The 13,722-nt window shown below is 38.4% G+C and overlaps 1 pseudogene; it reads left to right on the top strand.

The window, feature by feature from the left end:
* Positions 1-2,558: 2,558 nt before the first annotated feature.
* On the top strand, positions 2,559-2,898 carry LOC112403870 (39S ribosomal protein L34, mitochondrial pseudogene; annotated as a pseudogene).
* The last annotated feature ends 10,824 nt before the right edge of the window (positions 2,899-13,722 follow it).

Below are 13,722 nucleotides of genomic sequence, written 5' to 3'. Positions count from 1 at the left end.
GGCCAAAAGGTTTCAGGAAATGACATTTGCCCTAAGAAGAATAAAGTGTTAGGATATTTTCACATGTGGCATAGTTGATATGCAATATTTTAGAACTCTTCTTTGGGAAAATATATTCCTAAAATGAAAATCTGACTCATAATTTCTCACTTGTTTTTTCATTCAAGTAAGAAAAAATAACCTATAAGTAGATGAACTTCTAGGTAAATAGACTGATAAACAGAAAAACAAACACAATGTTCTTTATCCATGTTCCTCCAATATTCTCTAGAAGCAGTTCAATTAGTTGATGGCTAGTAATTAGGAAGGATATTTAAGTCTGATGTGTGCCAAAACTAAAATCATTTTTGGCACAGTTGCTTTGGCAACCAGGTAGATGAACTAAATAACTCTATCCAACAAGTGAAATCACTTAGTTATATGGGGGTTAACTTTGAAGCTAATTGATCCTGATGGGTTTCTAAGGATGCATCCAAATGTACACATGTTATAGGAACTGACTTAAAGTTATACCATGATTCCAGTAGGTATTTGATAAGTCTTGCCCTCCAAAGTTTCTGCTTCTTTAATTTATTGACATGAATATTTTGGAGTTTTTATCAAATAATTGTGTGACCATTAGAGTAGATCCATTGCTACTTCTGAGCAAAGTCCTATCCTTGATTTCAAGTGTCCCTGTGGGCCACTCTTATGTTCTGAGATAATAATAGTAATAATAACAATGACTAATATTTGTTATTTTGTGATAACAATCATACTAATAATAGCAGTAATAGTTTCCATTTGTTGACTTACTCTATGCCAGCACTGTACTAAATGTTTTGTGTGCATTATCTCATTTAATCGACCAGGCAACTTAAGATTTTAATTTTATTTATTTATTTATTTATTATTTAAACATGAACATTTCAATAGCCATATGTTATTCTTAAAACAAACTTTCAGACATAAGGTGATTTAAAACTTTATAAATATATATATACAGCTTCAAACTATACAATTTAACAAAATGTCCATTTTTTAAGACATACATAATTTAAAAGAAATTTTCAATTTTATCCCAATTTCTCATTTAAAGTCTCAGATTACATCTACCTATTATGTACAAACACATGAAAAAATAATATGGCAGAAATGTCCTCAAAGTTCCCAGGGTTTGGGTTACAAAGAAAACTTAGAGAATTTCATCTTCTCTGTGTATAGGAATTAAGTCTCAGCCCATTTTATACCTGTCTTTTCTATTTTCTTGTCAAATATTGGCTCTTCTTAAATAGATGTACTGATTTTATTCATTGTTTTTCTCAGGAAGGATATGTGTGGTCCAGTAATTAAAGAAAGCAACTGAAATGTAAGGAGAGAGTAAATTATAACTTATGCAGACAATAAGCCGGGGGATCTGGGATTTGGCTCATATTTAACCAATTCCAAAGACTATATCTATAATCCCAGTTCAAGATAACACCTCAATCCTTTACCCACACTTGTGGAATCTAAGGTTATACCAATCCTTCTTTAACCACAACCTATATAATGTCCGATAGTGCAATTCTTTCCAGCAATTTTTATTTTGAAGAGTTTTCCCTAAATCTCTTATAAATCTCAGCTGGATCAGTGGACATTCATAAAGGATAACCCCCAAATTGTACTTATATAACTTTAGGATTATTCAAGCTTTATTTTAGTGTTAAGATAGAAATATAAAAGCTACATGATTTGATTATTAAATTGACTTTACAAAACCAGAGATTCATCTTATTTCCTTTAACCACCAAGTTCCATAAATTTTTGAAGATTCTAAAAATGCATACAATTAAAATGCTGAGATAAATAAATGATGTAGGCAAGATGAAGGGGAAAAGATGAAGAAGACAATTAGAAATAACTGCTGGGATGAAAGACTAAAATTGGGACACAACCAAACATATCATATGATCCTGAAATACGCCTACAAATTTGATTTGAAAATTCCTTAAAGGCCAAAGTGGGGTGGGAAATATAGTTGTTTACAAGATTTAGAGTCTCCAAAAGATGAAACACTAAGTAAAATTCAGAAGAAGCACAGCATTTCCAGATTCTGAAATTTCTCTTCTGCCATCTAATAAAGAAGACTTTTTCACAGCAATTGACACAAGGTTAAATATGAATTTCATGAAGCTGATTCTTCTATTGTCCTCTAATGTTGAGCTAAAACAATGATGTTTAAATTTGAGTTTCCCTGGTAGACAATGGACAGAGTTATATAAATATTATTCCACAAATAGCATTTCGACTGGCCTGGCATCTGATAAGGTTGAGATAGCAGGAGCTCAATGCTGTAGTCTCTGGCAAGGATTTTTAATGCTGGTGTTCTATGTCCTGATTAAGAGCAATTCCATTTGCTTTGATATAGGTTTAAGATATATTAGTTTAACGAAAGGGCCGTGATCTTAACGAAGATGCTTTTCTAAATAGTTGTCTATCCCACCTTTAGGTGGAACCAGGTCACGAGGAATGAAGCAGTAGAAAGGGTTATAGAAATGTATTATGAGGTCACCCGGATGGCGTGCCGGTGGCCGGACATGACTTTCTTGACCAGATTGGTGGGTCGCCTGTTGGGTCCAGTCAGTAGGTCAGCGGCCCTATTGGATGGCAGGTGGCTCCAGACCCGCGCCTGGCTGGGTCTCCCCGACTCCTGGGGGACTCCCGGCGGTGCAGAAGACCCGGGACAAGGCGCGCGGGAATGAGTATCAACGGGGCAACATCAAGCGCAAGAACAAGCATGGTTGGATCCTGCGCTTGAGCACGCCAAACGGCATCCAGGTCATTCTTCGCCGCAAGCACAAGGGTCAAAAATCGCTGAGCCACTGCGGAGCACGACGCTGCCGGCTGGACCCCCCATTAAAGCATTTTCCTCGCTGACGACTGGGACTCGGACAGACATGAATCCTCAAATTTCGGGGCTGGCCCAGGGGAAGAATTGTGGGATTGGACTGAAAGAGGGGGTGGGAAATCAGACCTTGCCAAGTGCCTTTTTACCCTTTTGAATTAGGAAGAATTTCGAACATATGCAACAGTCCACAGAATGGTATAGTGAACGCGCTTGTAACCCAGTACACAGCTCTACCCACAACCCATCCCTCTCCAGAGGTGCAAATCTTGGGCAACGGGTTATTTTTTCTGTAACTATTTCAGAACTCACCTTTCTAAGATAAGGGCCCTTTAATACATAGTCACAAAACTTTTCACAGCTAAAAAAAAAAAAAAAAAGGTCAACAATTCCTTCATGTCGTTAAAAGTCTAATAAATGTTCAGATTTTCACTTGTCTTATAAAATGTCAATTCTCACAGTTCTAGGAAAGCTTGTGGAGTGGTAGGAGGGGTTTGAATCCTCCACCTGCCCCTTGGGAATGGGCTGTGTGACCTTGAGCAAAATCTTAGCCCTCTGAGGTTCATTTGGTTCCTATAACATGGGACTTCCTTGGCAGTCCAGTGGTTAAGACTCCAGGCTTCCACTGCAGGGGGCGCGGGTTCCATCCCTGGTTGGGGAACTAGGGTCCTGCGTGCTGTGCCGCCAAAAAAATAAATAAATAGATAAAATAAAGTGGATCCATCCTTAAAAAAGAAATTATGAGAACCAGAATTGAGAACCTGTTTCAGCATCACTGGTATGAGACTTTCAGTGAGTTAATATACTTCTGTGGACATCGGTTTCCTTCCTAAAAATTGGAGCTAGTGGCAACTGCTTCTTTCACATGGTTGTCATGAAAAGTAAGGAGATATGGCAGAGATGGAAATGTACTATTGCAGCATTCTTTTTCAGAAAAAAATTTTAAAAATTTTATTGGCGTATAGTTGATTTACAATGTTGTGTTAGTTTCAGGTGTATAGCAAAGTGATTCAGTTATATATGTACATATATTCATTCTTTTTTAGATTATTTTCTCATATAACTTATCACAGAATATTGAGTAGAGTTCCCTGTTCTATACTGTAGGTCCTTGTTGGTTATCTATCTTATATATAGTAGTATGTGTTTGTTCATTCCAGAAAATATTTTTTAAATTATGTTTTTTTTGCCATTCACATTTTACCAGTTGGCCTATGGTGTTATTGTATCTGTTATAGCAAATCAAAATTAGATATATATTGAGATGAGTAAGTAACCATTTATGTACACATTCATGTATGTCATGTACATAAGGCTATACAAAATGAAAAGCAGAGTAATTATCCAGTGGACTTGATCAGTGGAAGCAGATGTTCCAACTGTGCTGCGTGTGTGTGTGTGTGTGTGTGTGTGTGTGTCAGAGAAAGGAGAGAGAGAAAGAGACAGAGAATATTGCAGACGCAAGTGTCTTAATACTCTTAGATTAAAAACCAGAGGTGGGAGAAAGGTCCATACATGTTTGGGTGACTGTGGTGCCTAGCTGCTGGTGGGTCACTCTCTGGGTGAAGCCTGGCCATACTGCTTGCCTCTTGGAGAAATCCCATAATTGTATGCCTGCACATTGAACATGACGTTGAAACACTAGATTAGAAGTGACTGAGGGAGGTGCTTGGGCAGATGGTTCTAGTCTGGTTATGTATTGCTGTTTAATAAGCAGGGATAGTTAAGGGTTATGCCCAGAACTGGCACAGTATAACCCCCATAGTATTCTATTGGTAAAGGTGTCACCAGAAGGAATTCAGAAAGAGTAGCATAGACACTATGAAGAAGCTGAGCATAAGAGAATTTGACTTGAATATTGGTTTCAACATTAAAGGTGAAGGTTAAAAGGCAGTGTTGATTTTGAAATCAGGAATTTTCTACTTCCAACAGTCAGCCACCCTGTTGATGAGTTTGTACCATGGGGTGAGTGAGTAGAAAGAGCTGTCACATGTTGGCTGATGGCCACCTCTGTCTGAGCCTATGTGATGGGAACAGATGTCCCCCTCCCTCTGTGCTTAGTCTGACCTCTAACAAGTGAGCCCCGTGTCAGCAGGAGGCAGTAGCCTGATTGGTGGCACTAGTCTGTGATAAGGACAGAAGAAAAGAGTAAAATTGTTACACCAGGATAACCCTGTATTTGTTTTCCATTGCTGCCATAACAAATTATCATAAAGTTAGAGGCTTAGAACAGCACACATTTATTATCCTACAATTCTGTTTAATTTCTGGTCAGAAATTAAACACAGTTCTCACTGAGTGAAAATCAAGGTGTTGACATGGCTGTATTCCCTTCCGGAGAAGAATCTGTTTCCTTGCCTTTTCCAGCCTCAGAAAGTGCCTGTGCATTTTGGTTCATGGCTTCTTCTATCTTCAAAGCCAGAGACACTGTATCCCTTTGATCCTTCTTCCTTTGTTACATCTCCCTTTGACTCTGACCTTGGCTGAGAAAGGCTCTCTGCTTTGAAGAACTCATAGGATTAGGTTGGCTCCAGGATAATCTACCTGTCTCAAGGTCCTTAACCTTAATCACATTTGCTAAGCCCTTATTCCCTGTAAGGTAACTTACTTATGAGTTCCAGGGATTAGGATTTAGGCATCTTTGAGGACTATTTTGCCAATGGAAAACCATTACAGATGAGGAAACTTTACCATAGACTCCTGTTCCTCCGTGCCATCCCCCATCCTTACCTGTTTCATGGATTTCAGGGGTACTAAGTTCCTCATCAGTGACCACAGAAGTAACAAATTTCCTGTATGGCTACCATGGTGGCCAGTGGTTGCCAACACTGGCTTCAAGGAAAGTGTGACGGACAACTCATAGAGTCCCTGGTAGGCTAAAAGGCTGACAAGAACTTGTTCTCAGGCATTTGTTCCCAACTAGCACTCTAGCTAGCTGGGAACAATTTGAAGAAGAGAATCTGGGGAAAGACTGGACTTTCTTGCATGAGCATTTGGAGGGTCAGAAACAACAACATTTGGGAGATTAAATGTAAACTAATTTCTTCTCAAAAGTTGGTGAAGGCTGGGACATAACAGAGTTGAGTGAATAAATATATTCTTCACTGCCACTGCTTTTATAAAACACTCCAAAGCCTGACTTACTATTTACAAGAATAAATACTGGAGTTACACAAACGTAGGCACACACACAGAGAGATAGAGAAAGCCATTTTAAAAATGAAACTTCTATAGATATACAAGATTTAGCTTCTTTCTTCATTTCCCAGGCGGAAGCTGGCAAGAGTCTATTAATAGCCTCCCCTAGCATATAAAACTGCAGATGTTCCCTTACTGCTGAATTTTTTTCTACATCCAAACTTTTCAGTTATCTATGTTTTCATTTTGGGAGTCTAGATCCAGAAGGAGCATTAACTATAGTGCAGTTATAATGTTTCTTCTCAGTGTCAGCAAGGTTGTAGTAATTTTTGCATAAAATATCTGTTAAAATTCAACGAGCATTTTCCTTGTGGAGTTTACTAAAACTCAATATCTGTCATGAACCAAGGAGGTCAGCCTTGGAGATGTACAGCCTTACATCTTTCACCTGTGAAATCCTAAAATTCGGATAATGGAAATAGTAACAGTGGCCCTCATCAAAATGCAAGAGGGAGGAGGGTGAAGGGTAGAAAGGAAAAGAGAATGATGTGCGTGTTTTTCACATTTAGGGAGAAAGCACTGATTAACAGTAGGTTCTCAGCTCTCTACATGAGTTCATTTTCCAGTGTTTCCGGGAGCTCTATTTTGAGCACCAACTGAAACACAACAATCTGAAAAAAGACTTTCATTTCTTGATATGCAAGAAAAGCATCCTGTAAGTATGGAATGATCTTTTCTTTTTTTTAAATTCTGGCAGGATTGTTGCTGAATTGATATACTATTCTCCTTGGGCATAAACATATGTTAGAAAGAAAAGGAAGATACATGATTAAATACTTCACCTGTTCAATGAACCTTCCTTATATACACCTTAGCTCAAATATTTTTTAAGAGAAATAATTCAACATATGTTTTGGATTTCAAATGTTACGTTTGATTTAAACAAATAAAGAAAGCAGACTGTATTTTCCTGACCTGCTGAGCTTGAGTGTGACTCATGACTGTCTCACTCTGTACCCGTTTGCATCCAAGAACTGGAATATTGGTCTTAGTCATCTTTTATGAGAGAATTCTTGGCAACAAGGGAGAAGGATACTGAGTGATGATTGGTCACTAATGTATTTTAACAGCTGCTTCTTGACATAAAAATAAATAGGCAAAACTGAAAATGTTATGCTTATTTTATAGTGCGAAGGCATCCACATGCCAATAAGCTTCATCCTTCCTTTTTTTTTTGCGGGACGCGGGCCTCTCACTGTTGTGGCCTCTTCCGTTGTGGAGCACAGGCTCCGGACGCGCAGGCTCAGCGGCCATGGCTCACGGGTCCAGCCGCTCTGCGGCATGTGGGATCTTCCCGGACCGGGGCACGAGCCCGCGTCGCCTGCATCGGCAGGCGGACTCTCAACCACTGCGTCACCAGGGAAGCCCCATCCTTCCATTTTAGTAAGGCCTGGAACAAAAATTTTGGAGAAAGCTGGAGGCTCTGTGCTTTTGGCTGAGCTATCTCTTCAAAGAAATGGGCCTCTGTGGATCCTCCAGACCCACTCATTACACTTTGCAAAACATGGGTGTTGGTCACTTGGTCCTGTCCAGCTGCTGATATTCATTTCATTTTCCATGGGGTATTCCTCCCAGGCTGGGGCTCTCTGCTTCCAACAACAGAGAACTCTCAATCATGTGAAGTCCTCTCAGAAAGAAGGTGGAAAGTTTAAGTTCTCATCGATACAAATGGAGTTTTAACTTCTAAAGGTTGTTTATATGATAAAGAACAGACAAGATATATTGGGAATAATTCTAAAAGGAACATTTCAGGCTTAGACTCAATATATCAGAGCCTTAGTTTTGACTCAGCTGTTTATTGAAATGTGTGCCTTTGGGTAATAAAAGAAAATGTGGTCTAAACATAAGATGGAATATTATTCAGCTTTAAAAATGAAGGAAATACTGCCATTTGCAACAACATGGATAGACCTGGAAGACATTATGCTAAGTGAAATAAATCAATCATAGAAGGACAAATAGTGCATGATTCTACTTATATGAAGTCTCTAAAATAGTCAAACTCATAGAAGCAGGGAGTAGAATGGTGGTTGCCGGGGGCTGGGGGAGGATGGAATGGAAAGTTGTTATTCAATATATATAAAGTTTCAGTTATGCAAGATGGAAGAGTTCTAGAGATCTGCTGTATGAAACTGTGCCTATAAGTTAACAGTACTGTATGGTACTCTGCAAATATTAAGAGGGCAGTGCTCATGTTAAGTGCTCTTCTACAACAATAACAAAAAAAGACTAAATTTTGTGTATTGTCTGCTCCATGTGGCTTCTCATATGGTATCTCATTTCATCTTCATGACTACCCTTTGAAGTATATGTTATTATCATCCCTGTTTTACAGATGAAGGAAATGAAGCTCACCCTGGTTAAACCAGTTGCTTAGAGTCATGCCACGACTGAGTGCCAGGGACAGCTCTCAATCTGAGAGCGTTTTGACTCTAAAGTTTATGCTCATTTTGTCTCACACATCATTTTTCGTGAATCATAGTTTCTACAGTCATAAAAGTGAGGTTAACAGTGCCTAACCTGCACAACTGCTGCAGAAGTTAAAAATAATATGTATATGGTTGCTGGCACGTGGGTTGAATACATTTAACGAATCACTGAAAAAATAGTTAGCCACTATCTGATATGTATCATGCATGGTTCTAGGTGCTGAGGGACACCATGGCAAACAATGATACTATGGCCTTTGATGTCATGGATCTTCCTGGTTTGTTATTTGCCTGTTTTATTACCAGTAATTTCAAAGTGGAGGTGGGGGTGAGGTGGGGAGTGTATTAGTTTGCTAATGGCTGCCATAACAAAGAACCACAAATTGAATGGCTTAAACAACAGAAATTTGTCATCTCTCAGTTCTGAAAACTAGAAATCCAAGATCAGTGCCAGAAAGGTTGGTTCCTTTTGAGGGCTGTGATGGAGAATCTGTTCCATGTCTCTTTGCTAACTTCTGGTGGTTTTCTAGCAATGTTTTGTGTTCCTTGACATGTGAAAGCATCACCCAATCTCTGCCTTCATCTTCACATGATGTTCTCCTCCTGTGTGTGTCTGTGTCCAAATTTCTCCCTTTTAAAAGGGCATTAGTCATAGTGGATTGGGGGTCATTTCTACTCTAGTCTCACCTCATCTTAACTAATTACATCGGAAACGATGTTATTTCCAAATACATTCACATTCTAAGGTTATTGGGAGTTAAGACCTCAACATATAAAATTGCCAGTGAACAATTCTACTGTTCCCCAGGTACATAAAATCTGTACAAGACTGAACTTAAACTCTTTCTTTCACACCTGTTCTTCCAGGTTTTTCTTTTCAGTTAGAGACACATGATCTATGCTGTCACTTAAGCTGAAAGCCAGAAATCGTATCTGGCCCTTCTTTCCCCATCACTTCTCTCAAATCCAAATGCTTTTAGCTTCTACACATCTCTCTGATACGTATTCACCTATCCATAACTATTACCTCTGTCCCAGCTCTGACCTTCAGCATCTCTTGCCTGGGGAGGAAATAATAATTGATTACAAAGGCCAATGTAGCCCTCAGCATACAGCACTTGTTCCAATGATACCAAAATGATAGGAGTCAAGATGCTGAGCAAAAACAAACTCTTAAAAATGGTGAAAATTATCAGACAGGTGAATAAGGTGATCTTGGGTAATAGGTAAAATCAGAGTTCTGTGCTTCTGATTTTACTTCTTTTCCCTTTGTCCACTCTCTCTAGGGCAAAGTTGACGTTAGATAATATGAGATACAGAAACCTTCTTTTGCAGAGAAATTAAACTTCAGAAAATCAAAAGCATATTGACTCAGTGAGAGAATATGGGCACTGGTCATCCTATAATCCTTCTTATCAGAGTTGAGGCAGAGAACTGTCATGCATTCCCCAGGGCAGGGGTGTCTCTGCAGCTTCAAAGGATGACCTGTTGGGGAATGATGTGAGCAGGTTGTGTTTATAGCCTCAATTAAATCACATGAATCTGACAGCTAAGCACGTCCAATCAAAGAAGAAGGAAAACAAATGTCCTGAAAGGTCAGGCACAAGCATAAAATGAGCCTGACCCCAGGCCTCTTTGTCACCTCAGGCAATAAGGGATCCTGGTCAAGCAGAGCATCTGTTCTTACAGTATTCTCCCTGCTTAACCTCTTCTCTATTTCTGATGTGAGATCTATAAACATAATAGTTCAGAGCAATGGAAAAAATTCTCTCTGCAATACTTTTAACTTTTGAATCAAAAACTGGTATGCTTGATTACCCTAGGCTTTCACTTTATTTGGAATTGTAGATAAATATTTTAATAAAGCAGGAAAGGATGATGATCCTGACATCTCTCTTACTTCAGTTCATGGTATTAACAGGTAAAGATGAAGATCAGAAAAGATGGCCCTGACAAAACTATGAAGAGGAAGATGTTTCTTCCTGGAGCCTTCAGCCATGTGATTCTGGACCCTTTCCACGTGTTAAGAGTGTCCCTTATTATTCATCTCAGATATTCACATATGAGAGTGCTCTGGCCATGACACTGTTTGGTTTTCAGCTGACCTGACTGTATGGTGAATGTACCATGGCTGGCGCTGACATATTGCTAGAGAGCTAACTTAAAAGGAGGCATAGGGACTTCCCTTGTGGTCCAGTGGGTAAGTCTCTGCACTCCCAATTCAGGGGGCCTGGGTTCGATCCTTCGTCGGGGAACTGGCTTCCACATGCATGCTGCCACTAAGAGTTCTCATGATGCAACTAAAAGATCCCGCACACCGCAACTAAAGATCCTGCATGCAGTAACGATGATCCCGACTGCCGCAACCAAGATTCGGCACAGCCTAAATAAATAAATAAATAAATATTAAAAAAAAAAAAAAAAGGAGGCACAGAGGAGCTCTCTGGCTTTGAGAGTACAAGGAAGAGAGTGGTAAAGGCCAGTGATTTCCAGTCTGACTGTGAATCAAGCTACCTGAGAAAGATTTGTTTTTGCTTTTATTTAATTAACTGTAGGTTTTCCTGCCCCTCCCAGAAAATAAATCATTTTGGGTAGATGAGGGGAGGGCTGAGACTCTATCATTCAGTCAATATTCAAAGCCCAAGTTGGGGACCAGTGGTGTGTATTGCTCTAGCGTTTTTGGTGTATAATCTGGTACACCAAGAGGACAAGGTTTAAAGGACAATATCGATCACACTGAATACAGAAAAAAGTTAAAGAGATTAAATGAGCTATTGGATATAATATATAATATTCCAGCAATGGAGAAAAGGACAATCCAGCACAGAACTACAAGTCCTTGAAGTAGAGAATTCAACAAATGAAATAGGAAAAAGTGTTTTCAAATACCCAGTTGATTGAAATTTGTCTGAAATGAAAAGACTAGATTGATCAACTTAAAGGACTGTTGGTATACAAAGGCAAATTGAATCAGAATTATAGGAACTGAGACCCATCCCAGGTAAGTCATTGAACTCAAAAAATAAAAAAAAAAAAAGAATTCTTCGGTTCATCTGGTCAAAAAATAAATATCACCCATGAGGGGAGAATATGCAGGTGACTTCATTTCTTTCCCATAGCAATATCAATGGAGGAATGTCTATATATTACTGAAGGAGTAAAAGTGTGACACAAGTTTACTGTATTCATCCAAGTCATATTTCAAGAATAAATACCACAGAGAGGCTTTCTCAAAGAGGAAAGGTCACATGCTACCCGTAAGTCCCTCTGGAGAAAAGGAAAAAAAGAAAATCAAGTAAACCTGAATCCTGCCAAATATAAGCTAGATTAAAAGACAAAATTTAACAATGGAACAATTGTGGTAAATGGCTTTAAGATTTAAATTCTTTTAATAAATATTTAACCCTCTAATATGTGGAAACTAAATAATGAAAGACTAAATAATAAAAGAAATTGTAATAGATCAGAATGTGAATGTCGTTCATTCATCCAGACACAGTAAAGATAATTACAAGTATCAAAGGTTGAAAAATGATGGAGGGGTGAGATGGGCAGACATATAAGAATGCTTATCAGTTCCTCTTTCACCACAGAAAGACAATCAAAGATGTGTGAACCGGAGAAGTATTTTGTGAATGCCATAATAGAGGGATATTGTAAAATCACGTATATTTTTAATGAAATATATTTATCTGCAAAGACTAGTAAGTTCCTCAGTTTTTTTTTTGTTAAATTCAAACAAAATTTAATTTTTTAATGTTTATATTAGATCATCTCATTGTTTTAGAGTTATTTCTATATTTTTATGGATTTTTATATTTATTCCATGTTTATATCTATGTGTGTAAACATATATTTATGTATATATACATGCATATGTGTGTGTGTGTGTGTGTGTGTGTGTGTGTGTGTGTGTTATATATATATATATATATATATATGTGTGTGTGTGTGTGTGTGTGTGTGTGTGTGTGTGTGTATATATATATATATATATATATATATATATGCATATATTCTATAGGGGAGCAAAGTTTGTCACCCCAAAGTGTGTCTCTTTGTCATGTAAATTATTTTGAGCTGAAAGCAATCAAGGCCCAAAAGACTCAGGGAGAACCTTTTCAATTGCCTTCCTCTCTTTTGGAGTCCCAAACCACTACCCCCAATATCCTCTTTTGTCTTTAGCTGAAATGGTATTTAAGGTGAGTGTTTCAGTCATTTTGGCAAGTTACTCAGTTTGCCTGGGTCTGTCCCATGTATACATGTTATTAAACTTTAGTTTGATATTTTCCTGTTAATCTGTCTCATGCCAATTTAATTCTTAGAGCAGCCAGAAGAACCTAGAAAAGCAGAGAAAAATTTCTTCTTCCCCGAAATTCTTAAACATTTGATACATATATTAATTTGAATTATTGAGGCAGAAGTAAACTTCTTCCTCCCTGAATACACACACTTCCATACAAACACACACACACACACACACACACACACACACACACACACACACACCCCAAATATTAACACTGAGAAATGCACTTGGCAGTAGCCCAATCATCTGCCTTCCGTAAGAAATGTGTGCACCAAGGTCTTGTCAACATATATTGGTTCCCACTGCATGGGGCTGACTTACCAGAAATTTCACTGTCTGGTCCTTTATTTCTTTATTAGAAAACTTTTGACCCTGTACCTGGAAGGTCTTTCAGCTTCATTTGTCTTTACCAAAACCCTTTAACTTTCCCCAGGAGTTCTTTGTGACTAAGATGTCTGACCAAACCCAGTGAACTCTAATAAAATCTCATGGTCCTGATCTCTCTGGCCACAGTTGATTGGTTTAAGGGGGAACATCTACTCAAGCTTGAACAATGCACCTATCTACAGGAATCTGTATATTTTATTGTGCTCTTCCAGTTTTAGTGGCTGGAAACTTGAATGTAATAAAACAATTGTGAAGTCTCGTTTTCCACCATGGTGTATGGAGAGTTGAGAAAACTAGAGAGCTGGCAAGGGGAAAGAATGAAGCAAATGCTGGGGAGGAACAGACACAGAGGTGCCTGATACTGTCTCAGTGTGCTCTTGTGTCTCAGTCTCTGGATTTTATGTGCACCGCTGTTCTCTTAGAATAAACCCCTCTTTCTATTTGAGTTTACTTGAGACAGTTTCTTCTGCCTGAATAATCCAAATTTGTATGTGCATTAAATTCTTAAGAAAGAGAAACATAAAAGAAAATTT

This window comes from Neophocaena asiaeorientalis, unplaced genomic scaffold (assembly GCF_003031525.2).
Source record: "Neophocaena asiaeorientalis asiaeorientalis breed wild unplaced genomic scaffold, Neophocaena_asiaeorientalis_V1.1 scaffold596, whole genome shotgun sequence".
Lineage (NCBI taxonomy): Eukaryota > Metazoa > Chordata > Mammalia > Artiodactyla > Phocoenidae > Neophocaena > Neophocaena asiaeorientalis.
The sequence above is the reverse complement of the archived record's forward strand: the minus strand, read 5'-3'. Positions and strand labels throughout refer to the sequence as shown.